Raw genomic sequence first — 16,532 nt, forward strand, 5'->3', positions numbered from 1 at the left:
CACAACATCAGCTGCAAACAGTTTCTCACTTCCAGTGACAAGCTGTTGTCCCATTTTTACGACTGGACTTTTGCTGGAAAATTCCGTGCGACGGACCGCGTTGAAGCGACACCAGTAGTGTCCTGCGAGGGTTAGAGCTGCAGGCAGTTCAGGCAGTTCAGTACCCTCATCAAGCTGCTGGTTATTGAGTGTGTAAAACAGAAAAACGAATACTGAACAGCTGTCTTCTGTCAGCAGGTCATCATAGAAGGTGATAGCAGGGATATCTAACGATAATATATGTTAAAAGAAATGTGAAATTAAAAAAAAAGTTATCTAAGTATCGATAGTGACACAGATTTGTTCCTTTTTCATGTCATGATACTTAATTGGTTGTCAGGGGTTTGGGGAGCCTGTCAGCTTCCACAGAGGAGATGTTTTATTAATCTTCATTGCTGAGCTGTAAGTGAAATGCTGAATCACAAAAAGTGTTAGTCAGCCTAGAAGATACCCTGCAGCTTAATATGTAATTTGGTTATAATGCTTAATAAGTGTTTATCATTAATAAGTAACTATTTATGTAAAAATGTTTAAAATATACACACACATATAAATTATAGCAAATTTGACTTACTGAGTGTAAGTTGATTGCCAGTTTGGTAGTAAGTGATATTGTAGAGTAGTGGAGTAGTTTATTGCCATACTGTATGTACACGTACATTGGAATTCTTAATCACACTGATCTCTCGGAACATACACAGTACAACAGACAACACCACACAATGTAGACAACAAGAACAATACATATGTTGTGGAAAAATAAATATGTAGTAGTGAGAACAAAAAAAACATGCAAATAGTGAGTAGTGTATTTAGGCACAGCAGTCAGCTGTTGAGGATGCGTACTGCAGTCCTATGGTTCTGGGCTGGAGTATAAGAGACGGGAGTATTAGGGTTCTAGTGCATTCTGAAACAAAGCCACAGCTGATCCAGAGCTCACACACCCTGGAATGCAGTGGCCCAGACATTCTAGTCCAGCACAAGATCATAGGGGCAGCTTAATCCTCCAAAATAGTCTGAGGAAAAGACTGAATTGCCAAAGTGGTTGTTTTGTAGGATGGTTTGATTGTTTTGATCCTTAAAGATAAATCCTTGTTTGACTATTTTTGTCAAGATCAGTGGTTCCATTCGCAATCTGTAATGTATCCATCAAATCTCATGAGAATCGTTTACTTGCAAATTCAAAGGAGTGCAGGTTTTGCATCCAAGAATCAGTTAATCTAAAATAAAAAGGCAATACAAAAAATAAACAGCATTGAGCAAAGCATAATAGTGTTCTTACCTGTATGAAAAAATAAGGAACCTTTTGGGTTGAACATTGATCTTTATCTTTCATTCCTAAAACCACTACAAAATCCTTAGACTGATTTTAGATTATCTGTGCCATTCATAAGAGATTAATTTGATTACTAAAACTATTTTTTCATACTTTGACAGAGCGTCTTGTCTTCAACTTCCAGCTACTTCAGGGTGTTGCAATGCTCTGTTGCTCTATCCCATCCAAAGTCCTGTCATTTATAACATTACTTTATTAACCCTTTACAATTTCTTGCATTAGGAATTATCTTTTTGCATACCCCAGCTTGCTCTCCATGAGACACAGACAGGGAGAGAGCTTGGGGTCAGAGTGCAGGGTCTGCCATTGTACAGCACCCCTGGAGCAGTTGGGGTTAAGGGCCTTGCTCAGGAGCCCAACAGACTAGGATTCCTCTGCCGGCTGTGGGATTTGAACTGGCAACCTTCCAGCCACAGGTGCAGAGCCTGAGCCACAGAGCCACCGCTCTGCCCCAACTCCTTGTGCATTTCAGCATTTTTGAGTCAGGTTATATTTTTCATTTAAACATTTTTAGTTACTGCTTACTTGAAAGCAACAATGTGTAAGTATGTAGTTCAGATGGGTATCTGCGTCAGCACACCCGAAGAAGGCTCCACAGCCGAAACGTTGTGTTTTCTTTCTTCTCCTCTCAGCATGAAATAAACCTATTACTTGTTCCTAATGTGTAAGTATGTACAGTGTAGGTTTTAAATCATATTGGTAATCTCATGCTTTCAACATTGTTTTGTACTCTTCTCAATGAAAGTCTTAGGTTCACAAAAGCTGAAGTGAAAGGAAAATGTCAGTTAAAAGAGAGTGTAGAACTGATAGGCAAATACTTTCAATACTGGATGAGTATCTTTGTGAGAGCAGATATACCTATGAGAGGTTTTTAATCCTGGCTATTAACTTTGATGGATATCTGGGGAATGTATTGTCTTTTCTATATCAGAAGCTTTTCAAGAGCTCCAAGGGATGATGGTCTCAAGGCTGTAGACCTCTTTTATGTTGTAAAATATCCTGTAATACTGCAGTTCTGTATGACACCATCTACACTTTAGCACGTCATGGCATAGTAGTCAAACATGTTAGAAACAGTCAAAAATATGCTCTCAGGGCACCATTTTGTCATTTCAAGGCTTTTTTATTTTGGATTTTTTTTTCCATAACTGAGCATCTGGTTTTGATGCAGAACTTCGAAAATCTCAGAAAACCTTGATTAACTTATCTTAAAGGGGGGGTGGTGGAGCGGTGGCTCTGTAGCTAAGGATCTGCGCCTGTGGCTGGAAGGTTGCCAGTTCATATTCCGTGAATGGCAGAGGAATCCTACTCCGTTGGGCCCCTAAACAAGGCCCTTAACCCCAGGTGCTCCAGGGGTGCTGTACAATGGCTGACCCTGCACTCTGACCCCAAGCTTCTCACCCTGTCTGTGTGTCTCATGGAGAGTTGGGGTATGCAAAAAAGACAAATTCCTCATGAAAGAAATTGTATATGGCTAATAAAGTGATCTTATCTTATCTCTTATCTTAAATTTTAGAAAAGTACATTTCCTTTTTTTGATGTCCTGTATGACTATTTTTTATCATTGACTATGCTCATGGAATATTTTTTATTTTGAGTTGGAATGTGGACATACTAGTGAAAGGTAAGACAGAAAATTTCAGGTTGTGCAAGATCATTTCCATAAGAACAGAATTCTTACATGTAACTTGTCCAGTTTAGTTGCAGTTCAGTTTAATATTGAATATTGACATATTGATTTTTCACTGGCGAGCTTCTTGAATATTAGTAGTTCCACCGGTGCTATAGAGTCCTGGAAACATAAAATTGTGTTTTGTGTTTTTTATTGTTCTGATTTATTAAAATAATAATAATAATAATAATTGCTTACACTTATATAGCGCTTTTCTGGAGACTCCACTCAAAGCGCTTTACAGGTAATGGGGACTCCCCTCCACCACCACCAATGTGCAGCATCCACCTGGATGATGCGACGGCAGCCATAGTGCGCCAGAACGCTCACCACACATCAACTATCAGTAGGGAGGAGAGCAGAGTAATGAAGTCAATTCACAGAGGGGGATTGTTAGGAGGCCATGATTGATAAAGGCAGATGGGGAAATTTGGCCAGGATGCCGGGGTTACACCCCTACGCTTTTCAAGAAACACCCTGGGATTTTTAATGACCACAGAGAGTCAGGGCCACGGTTTTACGTCTCATCCGAAGGACGGCGCCTGTTTCCCAAAATGTGGGAAAAGCCTGAGAATTCATGAGAAATGCATTTATTTTGTATATAATTCATAAGGGGGATACATCAACTAAAACAGGTAATCTGCCCACAGAGACACATGGTTATAATTCCATATCCAGAAAACGGAGTTCTAGGTAATAATATAAAATGCACAATGGATACCTTGGGCACAGTGGTTAGCATTGCTGCTGAGGCCCTGTGTTCAGTTCCTGGGGAAAATTGTCCCTGGTGTGAGTGTGTGTGTGTTTGTGTCTGTGTGTGTCCTGTGATGAGGTATGTCCTGCCTTGTGCCTGTTGGTTGCTGGGAGCTCTGGCTACGCTGTGACAATGTATTGGATAAAGAAGTTAGGAAATGGTTTGCTGTATGCTTTACATAAAGTGATAAAATTAATAGATATAGGTCAAACATGAGAAGCAAAGAAAAAAAAAGAAGGATTATTGCTTGAATTATGTGATCATCATCATCATTATCATTATTATCATTGCCAATACTTGAATATGTGTGCTACAGAACAAGGAATAAAATAATGTACGTTCATATGAATCACACCATTGGAAGGTCATCAAACAAAATTCCAAACTGGCTGTAAAAAACACAAGTACTCGTGTGAGGGAGTCTGCAGGTCAGTAACAGAAATATCATATGACACAGTGTTAATTATTACACTATGGCATGTCAGTGAGACCAAGAAGAGTTTGCATGTTGCACAGTTGTGATTGTCTAAACACAACAATGTTCAGCAGTAAAACAATAAAACCTTGATTGTTTATTGATTGACACCTTTATCAAATTAATATATTCTTATGCTTAGTTCACTAACTGATGAGCATTGATGAATTTATGTTTGTTGAATACTGCAGACACGTTTTGTAGTTGTTGGTATTTTATCAGGTTTTGTTCTTTTACAATGGGTTGATTTTTTTCTCTGTCCATTAGCCTTTTAAATTTGTTGCGTCACATATTTTACTTTTGGCCTCCGTATCTAACATTTACTTCCTCTTGATTCTTATCTGTTAACATGAAAGCTTTCAACATCGAACCAATAGGAAACATTTTCCTCTATGATGCATGACTGCACTGAGTGCTTTATACTTCTGAACCATCTCAGCATGACCATTCCTATTGTAAAGGTTCAGCTCTAAGGACATCAAAGACCAACTGGCAGGGACAACAGACGAAGCACAGTGGGAGAGCTGACAAACCTTTCTCCAAAAGGTAGCATTCTTGGCAGCTGGTCATAGAGTGTGCACTGCATCTTGTTTAAAGCAAATAAAAGACCATTTGTATGAAGCTTATAAAACAGAAGGAACCTTTAAGTCTCCCACTGTATGTAAAGATGTTATGTGTATGATTTTAAAATAATCCATCCATCCATATCCTCACTGCAAAAGAGGGGTGCGGGAGAGCTGAAGCCTATCCCAGCAAGCAATAGGCACAAGGTGGGACATACCAAAAGAGGACACCGGTCCATCATAGTGCACAGGGCCAGTATTCCCAGAAGTCAATTAACCTACCAGTAGGTCTTTGGACTGTGGGTCAAAAACTGGAGCACCTGGAGGAAATCCACTCTTACACAATGAGAACATGCAAACTCCAAACAGATAGCACCCCAGAGAGAAATGGTAACCCCTGCACCACTGTGCTGCACTGTTGGTAAATAATAAAGCTTAAAACTGTGGCACCCATTAATCTGTTAGACTAATTATTTATCGTAAGTGCCTGTTAGATACATTAGATATGGGATTAGACTGCATAATGTTTTAAATATGCAAGAATGTCTAATGTGGCCATTATTGAAGGTCATAACTCTTATTATTAGATTATATACACTTTCTCTTGTAGACTGATGCACCACTATATGCAGAATCTGAAAAATAGATCAGTATTGTCTAGAATTATTTATATTTAAACATCCCTAACAGCTTTTCATATCTGTAAAATAATATTGACCCACTAGGTGTGAAGTGTGGCAACCAAATAGGTATGTGTATATTATCATTTTATTAGAAAAACTTGAAGTGAATGTAAAAATTAAACTGTTTTATAGAGTATTTTTAAAGGAAAGCAGGCATTACAGAGCACTGAGTAAAACTTAGTTTGAAGAGATTCACTAACTAGATTAATTGTTTTATCACAACAATGTGATGGATGGATGTGATGGATGTTTTGTCACATCCGTCTTTTTTCTGGGGAGTTTTATGGCAGCAATTTCAGGCTTTGAAAAAAACATAATATTGTTTAAAACGTTATCAAACGTATTAGGAATTGCTCCAAAATATCAGTCCAGATAAATAAAACTACAGGTCAAAGCAGGATGACCACAACAATGTGAAGAAATAAAATGTATTATAGGGAAACCGAAACTGAAGAAATCTGGTAGCGCTGATGACGCATGCAGCGAGCAAGGAAAGGTAAGATACCACGTTTAAAAGCAGATTGGTGGCGGGATCTCGGCGAAAGCAATCCTAAATTCCACCACATGGTGGCAGTAGTGAGAAAAAGAACAGCTTACTACAGTGGCTTTTTCGCTAGTCCCTTTTCTACAGTGTTTTAGGTAGTGTGTAAGTTATTATTAAAGACAAGTGGATAAACAATTAATGTAATATGGCACAACTACTAAATTATATCGGGCGTAGCTGCGGATTTTGTCGTATGAAACTGTGGCAACTGATGTGCCGCAAAGAACAGAATATTGCTGCAATCAAGTTATGACCTACTTTCCCCGTTTTATTTCGTCTAAAGAATTAAATAGAAGCCCATTCCTAGGTTTGTCAACACAACCATCAAAATAGTTAATCGATTCTGGATTAATGTGTTCTTTTCAATGGCACTACAAGTCTTTATCTCAAACTGGCGGCTCCACAGTCACGCTGTCCCTTTCTTTTGCATTGCAAATGCAGAGTGCAGTCAGCTGAGCTGAGATGTCAGATATGAAACACATCCTTGTGCTTTAGAAAGCATGCAACAGAGGTAAACCCATCGTTGAAGAAGTGTTTTTAATTCTTCTGTGGCTATTTCTTTGTTTGCTTTGTGTTTCCTCTTAGAACCAGCCCTTTTGGGGCTTTAAAATGAGCCCCTTCCTCATTCCCTCTCCATCCATTAATTTCCAAGTAAAAGGCTTAAAATTAACAGTCCCTGCTGGTGAGCTATTATTTAGCCAGCATAATTATAAGTCATTCACTAATTAGATGAAAACTGAACATTAAAAATACCTTGTATAATATAAGCATGTAGACTGGGATTAGTGCAGGTTATCTTAATTAAAGTACTAGAAGCCGATTCATTAAAGCCATAGAATTAATTTGATAAATTGGCATTAGAAAAAAAGAGCTGGTCAGTAAAACAGCTAAGATTTATTAATTCAATTGATAGATGCTTCCTGTCTTTAAAACCTTTTTATTTTGTAAATACTTTTGAATTATGGAAAAATGTGTTATTTAAGAGGTTTTTCAAACATCTGTAATAATCATTTTTGATGTCTTACATTCACAATTAATTACTGTAGACTCAAATTTCCAAACCTTTCTTCTGCTCTGATTCACAACAGACATTGCCCCAAGACCTGGACCGATCTTTCTAGGTAGTGTGTTACTTTTTTGCGAATTGAACAATTCATGTACACATTTAGAACCCCTTTTTGAAACTAATTAAACAGGGAGATGCAGGATACAAAACTGATTCAGAGTCTGTAACATAATGCTTTTTAAAAATATTTTAGATGGTCGGAAGACATCTAAGCCCAGTTCATTTTTTTCTAAAAACAGAAACTAATTCTGTTGTCGGTTTCTGCTTTCTGTTTGCCAAATGAAACACACGCAAATTACACATATATAAAAACACCATAAATTGCATAATTCAGAAGAGAAATCCCATTCAAATTAAAATCCCTCCATTGTAAGATCTTGAAATCACAACCCAGCATTAGGGGAACAGGAAACCACTGAATGAATCGTGAGAGTCCCACTTCCATGTGCCTTTAAAACCAAAGAACAGAAATGAGGTGCATTCATTTTGAAAGGTTTTGCCGTTCTGCTGTCTGTAGTCAAGTAAAGCACCCACAGAACCCAATCAAACAGAATCCTGCAGGGCAAGAAATGATTCAAGTGTAGTGTGTAACACAGCCTTCTATTGTATGACCAAGAGTCTCAGGACACAAGTAATTGTGAAGAGGGGGAAGAGGTTAATCAGATCCCAATGCCATTATGAAGAGCAGTTATTTCTAAAGGTTCTTTGAAGGGAATAAGCTCTAAGTAAAAATGAATCACATCTCAATGCTTTAAGGGAACAAGAATGGATAAAAGAGGCTTTGTGGAGTTCTTAAGAGGTTGGTCTTCTTAAGTTCCTCAAGAAGTGGAATCCTAGAAACCTAATTAATTATCTCAGTTTAAAAACTTTCATTCATACTCTGTTGTAAGTTCTTCTGTAGCTAACCCAGCTTTCTTGAGAATTCTGTGACCATCAATGGTTTGTTCATTTGTTCTTATTTTACATTCTAATCAATAGTCATAAACGTAACCATGAAAGACAGATTTAGTTGTTGTTGGCAGGACACGTTTTCTATGGATAGTAGCACATGAAACAATTATTCCTTCATTTAAACAATGGAATCAGTTGACAAACAAACACTAAAGCTTGCATCAGTACAGATGTAAACCAAATAGAGTGCACGCTTTCTGTGATTTTCAAAAGCAGACATTTATTCATTTGGTATCAGAAGCAGGAATTTTGAATCTCTCATATCAGTAAACTGAGTGATGTCAGTGTACAGATTTCCAGATTCTGTCAAGTCCTTCACCTGAAAGTAATTAGTGACTGGCGCTTGCTTTTGGGTAATTTGGTAAATGGATTAGAACATTTTGTTGGGCATAAAATTAATCAGATAATCTTTCAGCAAGAATGTTAATGTCTATTTGCCAAATCAACTAAGCCTTTACTCTCTGCCACCCATTTAATAATTGAACAGTTGTCAGGGGGAAATTTGTTAACAGCCCAGACAATGCTGCATTATGCTTAGAGGTATTTAAGCAGACGAGATCAAGTGAGATGGAAAACTAATTTCCATGTCAGAAAGTGGGGATGTTACTGGCAGAAGGTGTTTTTGATTTGTATCTCTCAAACAGAATGCACAGCTCTACATTGTGACAGGCAATATTAAAAGAGGTATAGCAACTAATAAAGCTTTATCCTGCTTCCCACAGGAGTTTAATTCAAGCAGTTCACTTTTCACTGTTTTAAAAGCAGGGAAAGATGCAAATCACCCAAAGGCTCTCCCTAGGGCTGCTTAAACCACGTGACTTGAGATTTACATAAAACCTTATACAAGTCAAGCAAAATAGGTTTTGAGCCTAATACAGAGATATAAAACAGGACAGGGTAGATATAGAATCAATAGAGAAAGTATGTAAACAGTTTAAAGGTTTTTTTGTTTGAAGAACAGGACAGATTCATCCCAGCAGTAAACAAACCAAAGGATAGAAAATGATCGGTCAAATACTCTAATATCTCAATTAAGAAAAAATATACAGAAAAAGAAAGCTCTTTATTAAATGCAATTAAGAAATGAGAGATAGGCATTTTATCACCCTTTATTAATACTTTTTTGTTCAGCCAGTCAAGACAAGAGTAATTCATAGAGCCTGGAAAACTACTAATGTAGTGTCAAACAATAATAATAATTGCATACCAATACATTCTACTCTGTTACATGTAAGACTATGCAAAGGAAATTCTAAGGGATATTCAACATGGTTTTAAAAATGGAAGTCTTGGCTAACAAAGTTGTGAGAGTTCATTGAACAGAAAACAGTAGTAAGTGATGTAAACAGAACATGTAGGCACTTAGATTTCCAGAAAGCTCCTGAAAACATTCCTCATGAAAAACTCACAAAAAACTCTCCTTCTTACATAGTAATTGTACAAGGCACTAGTAAAACATAATTTAGGGTTTTCTATCCTATTTCAATGACCACATTACTATATATTGCTGCTAAAGTATAGGTTCACAGACCAGGTATGGTTGAGGTTGCAAAGGAAAGTCCCATGTTGAAAAGCTAATACAACTACAGTTCACTCCCTTTAACATTGAACAGAGATGACTATGAGGGGGGCTTGATTCTACATTTTACAGGATGATCTCTCAATTACAGCCTCATTTCACTGACCACTGACTTTCTTGTCCATAGTTCCCTCAGGAAAATGAACCACTCTCATGAATGTGCAATGTAGCAATAATATAAGAAAGAAAACTTTTTTTTTTACTGGTATTAGAGTATAGTATGACTGTAATGCAAATGTAGCATTAAACATACAGTAGATAATTGTAAGCAATTAAGAATGATTTGTTGTGTCCTCCTGTTTACTGGATCTTCAATATCCATGGGATGTGATACCACCTTGTACAAGTAACCAGCTCATAGCTGGCACAGATGATCCTGGCACATCTCTCAAGCTAGGTAAGGCCGGACCTAGTCAGTGCATCTTTGGTATTCTTGCACATTTTGAGCAGTGATCCTATGATCATCACACTTTTTAACTTTAATCATCACCAACTAAAATAAAATGAAAGCATTCTGTAATTTTAGAAATGCAGTGACAGTACACTGTTTGATCTTTTTTTATTTCAGGATCCATCCTCATTGAGGTAAATTAGGGTTATTAGAATTGGTTGTGATGCTTTTATCAAATTCTGTATGACGTGCAGGAGTAATTCTGAAAGCTCACAGGCTGGAAGATGAACAATAATCATTCATTGTATACTGCAACAATGTCTTTTTTTGCCTGGCTACTTGAAAGGAGTTTACTAAGAGGTTATATTACTAAGGGCATATTATACAGTATAGGAAAATAGCCAGGGTTCAGTCTGTTGCAAACATTGTAGTCTTGAACACAATAAATGTGATAAGGTCATGAACTGTCTTCACACACATTGACCTTGTGGAGTGTAGTACTTGAAAATTGTATTATAACAGTACGATAGATACTATAGATACACTATAGTACTATAGATACATATAGTAACATGAGGGAAAATTTAGAGAAGCAGCCACAGATAATGAAGGTATCACTAAGATAAGTTGAATTTCATCTCAGATATATATCTTGTATCACTGTCATATAATTAGAGTTCAGCTTGAACCATGCTTAAGGGAAGACAAGCGTATCTGTCTTCCCAGCAGACAACATACAGTACAAGTTTCTTGGTATAGAACAGGGCAATGGCACAAGTCCCAAAGTACAGGAGAGAGACGCTGCAGTGGACAGTCCGAAATAACCAATATACTGACCTAATAAGACAGTAGATGGGAAAATATTCATAAATTATTGGCAGAAGGATATTGCAATCTACCATGAAAAGAAAAAGCCTAAATAAGGAAGAAGCCAAATAATCATTTGGTTTGCCTGCCTTAATATACCAAATGATTTTAATATAATAAATGGCTACTGAACTTAGGGGAGTCCAAAAGTGGGCAAATAATTAAACATTTTCGTTGGTAATGCAAAACATGTATAGTGCTAATAATGTTTTTCTTAAACAGAACATGGAGAATCCCTATACCTGAAAATAATGTGATCACCTTCTGCATCTGCAAGGAAAACCTGTGCACTTCTCAGCTCCAATTTATCATTTATAAACTAAGATATTTTTAAGTGTCTGCCATCAGCAGAGTCCCTATTAGCTGCACCATATTAATACATTCAACAGCACGCAGAGCAGAAGAGCAGTTCGACCTCTCCTTAAAGTAATGAACACTGGAGAAAATGTATTTTAATATTTAAACTGCAGGCCTCAGTTCTAAGATCATTTGGAGTACCTGATTCTTCAGTCTAGGAGATTATAGTGTAGATCACATATGCATTCCTTTAAAGCTCAAGCAGCTTAATGTATGTGTAGCTCCTCTTGGGAATGCCATCTCTGTATGGCATCAACATAGCAAAGAAGACTCGCAGTTATCACCAACTCGACCTCCCATCCAATCCATAGTTTCACTGATATGGGGAAAAAAAGGTTGGGATGCCACTTAATTTGCATCGGATTTCTCCTCAAAGCCTTCTGCTTCTTTTTAATGAAGATATAAGGACCTCCTGGTAACAAGCCGAGGGCTTAGTGAATATAAATGAGCAAATTAATCCCTTTGTTTATCAAGGTTCTGGCAGGGCAAAGTATATATATATTTTTTTTTGTTTCCACTTACAGCAGCTGGCAGAAATATTTAGTCACACTTTTAAATAGTTTATTATGTTCCTTTTGTGCAGTAAAATTGGTTTGGATTTGAATTTTAAATTATTTCCTAATATATTTATTCTTCAAGTAATGTGCACCACAATTATAAATTGTGGGAACAATTATTTTCTCTATCCATTGCAGTACAGGCCTACATTTTGTTGAGCCACTTCAGCTGATATTTTCAGAGCTCCTTCAATCTTCTCTCATCCATATTTTGTGACTCTGAAACCAGGAAGGGATAGATAGCCTGTCATGGTTTGTCAGTCATGTGTTTCAATTCAACCTTGTGTTTTGACACTAAGCTGTCATTTTCAATTGAAGTCTACTTGTCTACTTCAGACAGTATGTTTTCCATGAAGATTGAGTTCAACATCTGAACCGAAAACATTCACTTTAGCCTTATCAGTAAATAAATACATTCATCATATAGAATTATAACAAAGTTATGATGGAAATGTGGGAGAGAGGTTAGATTCTAATCTCACACATTTCCACTCGCCTATGTATAAAAGTCTCACACCTGGGACTTTCTGTACCTCATCTCTCTCATACAAGCACTGTGCATCTCGTGTAGTTACAGAAAGGCATGTCTCACGTTCAGCATTGCAGGGAACTTCATTGTGTTCATTCGGGACCACTCAATACACAGAGGCTGTGGACCCACCATACCATTGATATAGTATTTTTCTTTCAGGTCTCCTGATGTCAACGAGTCCTCCAAATTCTCCAGCCCTCCCTCTTCCCTCTGTCTTCCTACTCTCTCCCGCTATACCCTCCATGAGTGCAAGCGCAAGGAGGCAGTCCACACCGGACCCAGGCTTCCCCGTTCATGTGCATGGTGTCCCTAGCCAGGCTCAGGAAGCAACTACAATGGATTCCACACCTCCCGCCAAGCTGGGCAAGTCACCATGACGACCGATACAAACACAATGATGACTTTGGCATAACTTGCCCATACGGCATAGCTGGAAACCCAAAAACCAAGAAAATAACAACCTGCTCGCTTGTACGCAAGTGGCTCCTATTCCACTTCCACGTCTCCACCGTCCACACAGGTAGCTCCAAGCAACTCCTTCTGGGTCAGTACACCCATCAGGAATTTTTGTTTTCCTCTCCGCCATGCCCGCACGGTCTCCTATCACACCGCATACCGCCCTATACTTTCCGTTGCAATTCAGAGTCCGCAGGAGACCGAGTCTCTTAGCAGTTGCTTCCCCACATTCTCCAAGCTACCTGGTCTTGCTGCTACTGCTAGCCGCCGCCCTTTTGCAGACTCGTGTTCTGGCACCTGCAGCATACATGCTTCTCAAGCATTGCGTCCGAACCCTCTTGCACATACAAGTGCAAAACTGTGTCATACTTGTTCAGTCATTTGTTACACACGCAAACTTTGGTTAAAAAATTGAGGCTCCTTTGGGAGGCTTCTGCATGTTGTCTTCTTCTCCATGTGGGTTTTCTCTGGGTGCTCCAGTTTCCTCCCACAGTCCGTAGATATGCTATCGAGGTTATGTGGCATCTCTATATACTGCAGCTGTCTGTGTATTTGCCTTGTGATGAATCAGTGTTATGCCTAGTATGTAGTCTTGCCTTGTGCCTTGTATTTGGCTAGTGAATGGGCTCAAGCTCACAATCATCTAGGCATGAAGCTGTTACTGAAAATGGAGAGTGTAGGCTTGCTTTTTGTTCTAATTACAAGCAATCCATTAAATCCTTTCTTGTGTTTTCCATTTTATTTGCTCAGTATTTAGTCTATCATATTGCCTTGAATATGTATGTACTTCACCTCCCTGATAATCAGGCCATCAACTCTCTCATCTGCATTCATTGGTCTGCTAAGTATCATTTTTGTTAAATGTCATTTGTCCAGAGTGACACATTCATGCAGTGATTAGCTTTTTTGTCTTGCAGATCTGAAGCCCTGGGTTCAATTCCTGGGGTGCTTTCTGTGTGGACTTTGTATGTTCTCCATATTCCCATGGGTTTCCTCCATATAGTCCAGTTTCCTACCACACTCCAAAACATTATTGGTAAATTAATTGGTTTCTGGAAAAATTGCAACTAGTGTGTATGTTTGTGTTTTCTGTGTGTGCCTGTTCGTCTTCAGGGTGTATCCCTCCTTGCACCCATTGCTTGCTGGGATAGGCTCCAACTTCCCCATGACCATGTATTGGATAAAGCAGTTAGAAAATGGATAGATGGATCAATTGTCTATTTTTAAATGTGAAAGTCTATTATGGAAAATGTAATGATGGATTTTATTCATACACCAACTTTCATGAGAGCGAAAGGTATAATGCTCAACTTATATTGATTTCTTAACTCTTAAAGGCATCTTTACAATCTCACCATGTCTCAACTTTTAAAGGTGTTTTTAAATTCTTGGCAAGTCCCATGCAATATTATAGTCACCCTGATTTTATATTGGCATGATAAGGTACAGGGAGATCAGAAACAGCCCACTGGAGAACATTATGCTGTCACAGAAGTTCACATCATTCAGATACATGTTATACAGTATATATAAGTACTCAGTGCAATGTGAGCAGATGCTTCAATACAACCCTTTCTGGAAGAAGACCCTACTATAACATATGGTAGGGGTGAGGGTCAGACAGATAAAATGTTTCAGAGCGCCAACAATGGTTAACAACACATGAATAAAATTCTAACACATCGTAACAGTGTTGCAAATAATGTTGGAAAACAGCTTTGAGCTACGGGCAGGAAATCTGTTTCTCAGCCCCACCCACACCCTTCCAGTTCATTAGTGTCTTTGTGTGTGGAAAATGGTGGTTTTGTGTTATCTCTTTGCAATCTGTGGTCCTCTCTTTGCCAGGTTTCTAATGACTTTCCAATGATGATTTAGGAGTGTTTTGTTGTCCGGTGTTTCTTGAGAATGTGGCTCGAATTTCTTTTCAGCCTTTGCCTCGCCGACTGCTTTTGTGCGATGCCTGCCTCAGTGCTCCCACAGCTCAGAGACTCTGTCTCGCCATTCTTAAGAGGTCAAGAGGTCAAACTGGCATAAGAAATGTTCACCAAACCTAATACATTTACACCCAACTAAGATTCATGGCAATTTGTAACCGTGGTGGTGGCCTACCACACCATTCTCCTGCAGCCAACCATGACCGTTATTCTTCAACAGAGAAACAGGAATCAAAAAGTTATTGCAGCACTTTAAAACACAAACATCCAGGTAAAAGCCTGTGTGTATGCACAATGGCAGATTCCAACTTTCAGCTGAATTTTGTATATAGTATGGAAGGGGTTGTTCTGGTAGAAGTGTGTGTTTTGGAGGTTCTTAAAGGAATACTTCTGAGAGTACATAACCTCTGTGGAGAGCGCTTTATACAATTATGTCTTAATTTAATCTGACATTTTTCTTCTTCCATTTTCAGAGATAAATATAGAAGAACAGTGCATGTGTCAAGAAACAAGAAGAATCGATTCCAAAGAACATTTGTCACTTAAAAGTAGATTTCCTTGGTTTCTGTGTCTTAGTAATGTCTGCAAAACTAATTTAAGCATCCGAACTGTGTGAGGTTGCTTTTCATACTCGAATGGCACCTTTGCTATTTCTGTTAAGCCACCATTGTTTCTGATCCCCACAATTTCAGTCCCTAGAAAACAAAAGGCTTAGAGGCATCTAGCTCTAAATTAGTAAATAGTTTCCTGATACTTGATAAAGTTAATTTGAGTTTAAATCCATTGTGATAGCCGTGACCCTCACCAGGACAAGCAGATTTGAAAATGGATGGATGGCTCTATTGTAATAGCAATGGAGTTTTATGCAACTGAGAATGCGGTGATCCATTCTATTTTCAATACTGATGATGCGCCTGCAGTGCTGCTCAGTGCAGTTATATATAATCCAGTCAATTTTTTATGACCATAGGTTCTGAGTAAGATGTCAAATAAATTTTACGCCTGGCTGACATTGATGGGAATGTAATGTTTTTTTGCATTTGTTCTGTTTTTTCATATGCCCACCAGGGAAATGAATATACATGCAAGGTGTGTTTGGTTAGACATGAAAAATTAAATAGATATTTGTACCACTTTTCTTCATAAAAGCTCTTGAACTGTGTTTTTGTGCTCAATTGGGCCTGTTTTCTCCTGTTTGGAAAGCCCAGCACTTAGTCTTCAGTCTTAAATGCATCTCTGTACTTACTGTCATGTCTTTCGGTTGATTTATTCTCTCTTAGGAATTTTTCATAGCTCATGTTTGTGTTTTCCATACAAGTTATATACAGCACCTTGTTTCAGAGTGAAGGATATTCTGCTTCAAAGAACATACTTCATCTTTGGCAGAATATGAAGAATGTCAGTATGTTCAGCACATACATTGATGATAGTGCTTCTTAGTGAGATCATAAAAAGTAAAAGTAAAAATGTGCTGTTTAAAAATAATCAAAAAAGCAGTCCAATATCATAAATGTCTTTACTGGTGATACAGGAAAATGTTTTGTGAATGATTTCCTATTGTTTAATACCATATTGATGTAGCCCAATTATTTTCTGTGACAGTATAAAGAAAAAATATTATTTTAAAATAAATTAAACATTTAAGACAAAGTTATAGAGCAGCATGATGACACAGTGGTTATCACGGCTGTCTCACAGCACCAGGGCCCTGGGTTCAATTATGGACCTGGGCTGCTATCTGTGTGGAGTTTATATGCTCTCCCTGTGTTCACATGG

At 38.1% G+C, this 16,532-nt stretch overlaps 1 long non-coding RNA gene across 1 annotated transcript in view; it reads left to right on the forward strand.

The window, feature by feature from the left end:
• Positions 1-16,332, forward strand: part of LOC107079441 (uncharacterized) — a 32,296-nt gene extending 15,964 nt beyond the window's left edge. The window contains exons 2-3 of the long non-coding RNA XR_001480392.2: positions 12,526-12,910; positions 15,230-16,332. This is a non-coding gene — a long non-coding RNA (uncharacterized lncRNA). The remainder of the gene's footprint in view (positions 1-12,525; positions 12,911-15,229) is intronic.
• Positions 16,333-16,532: the final 200 nt, after the last annotated feature.

The sequence above is a fragment of the Lepisosteus oculatus genome, chromosome 15 (assembly GCF_040954835.1).
Source record: "Lepisosteus oculatus isolate fLepOcu1 chromosome 15, fLepOcu1.hap2, whole genome shotgun sequence".
In the NCBI taxonomy this organism is placed as follows: Eukaryota; Metazoa; Chordata; class Actinopteri; order Semionotiformes; family Lepisosteidae; genus Lepisosteus; species Lepisosteus oculatus.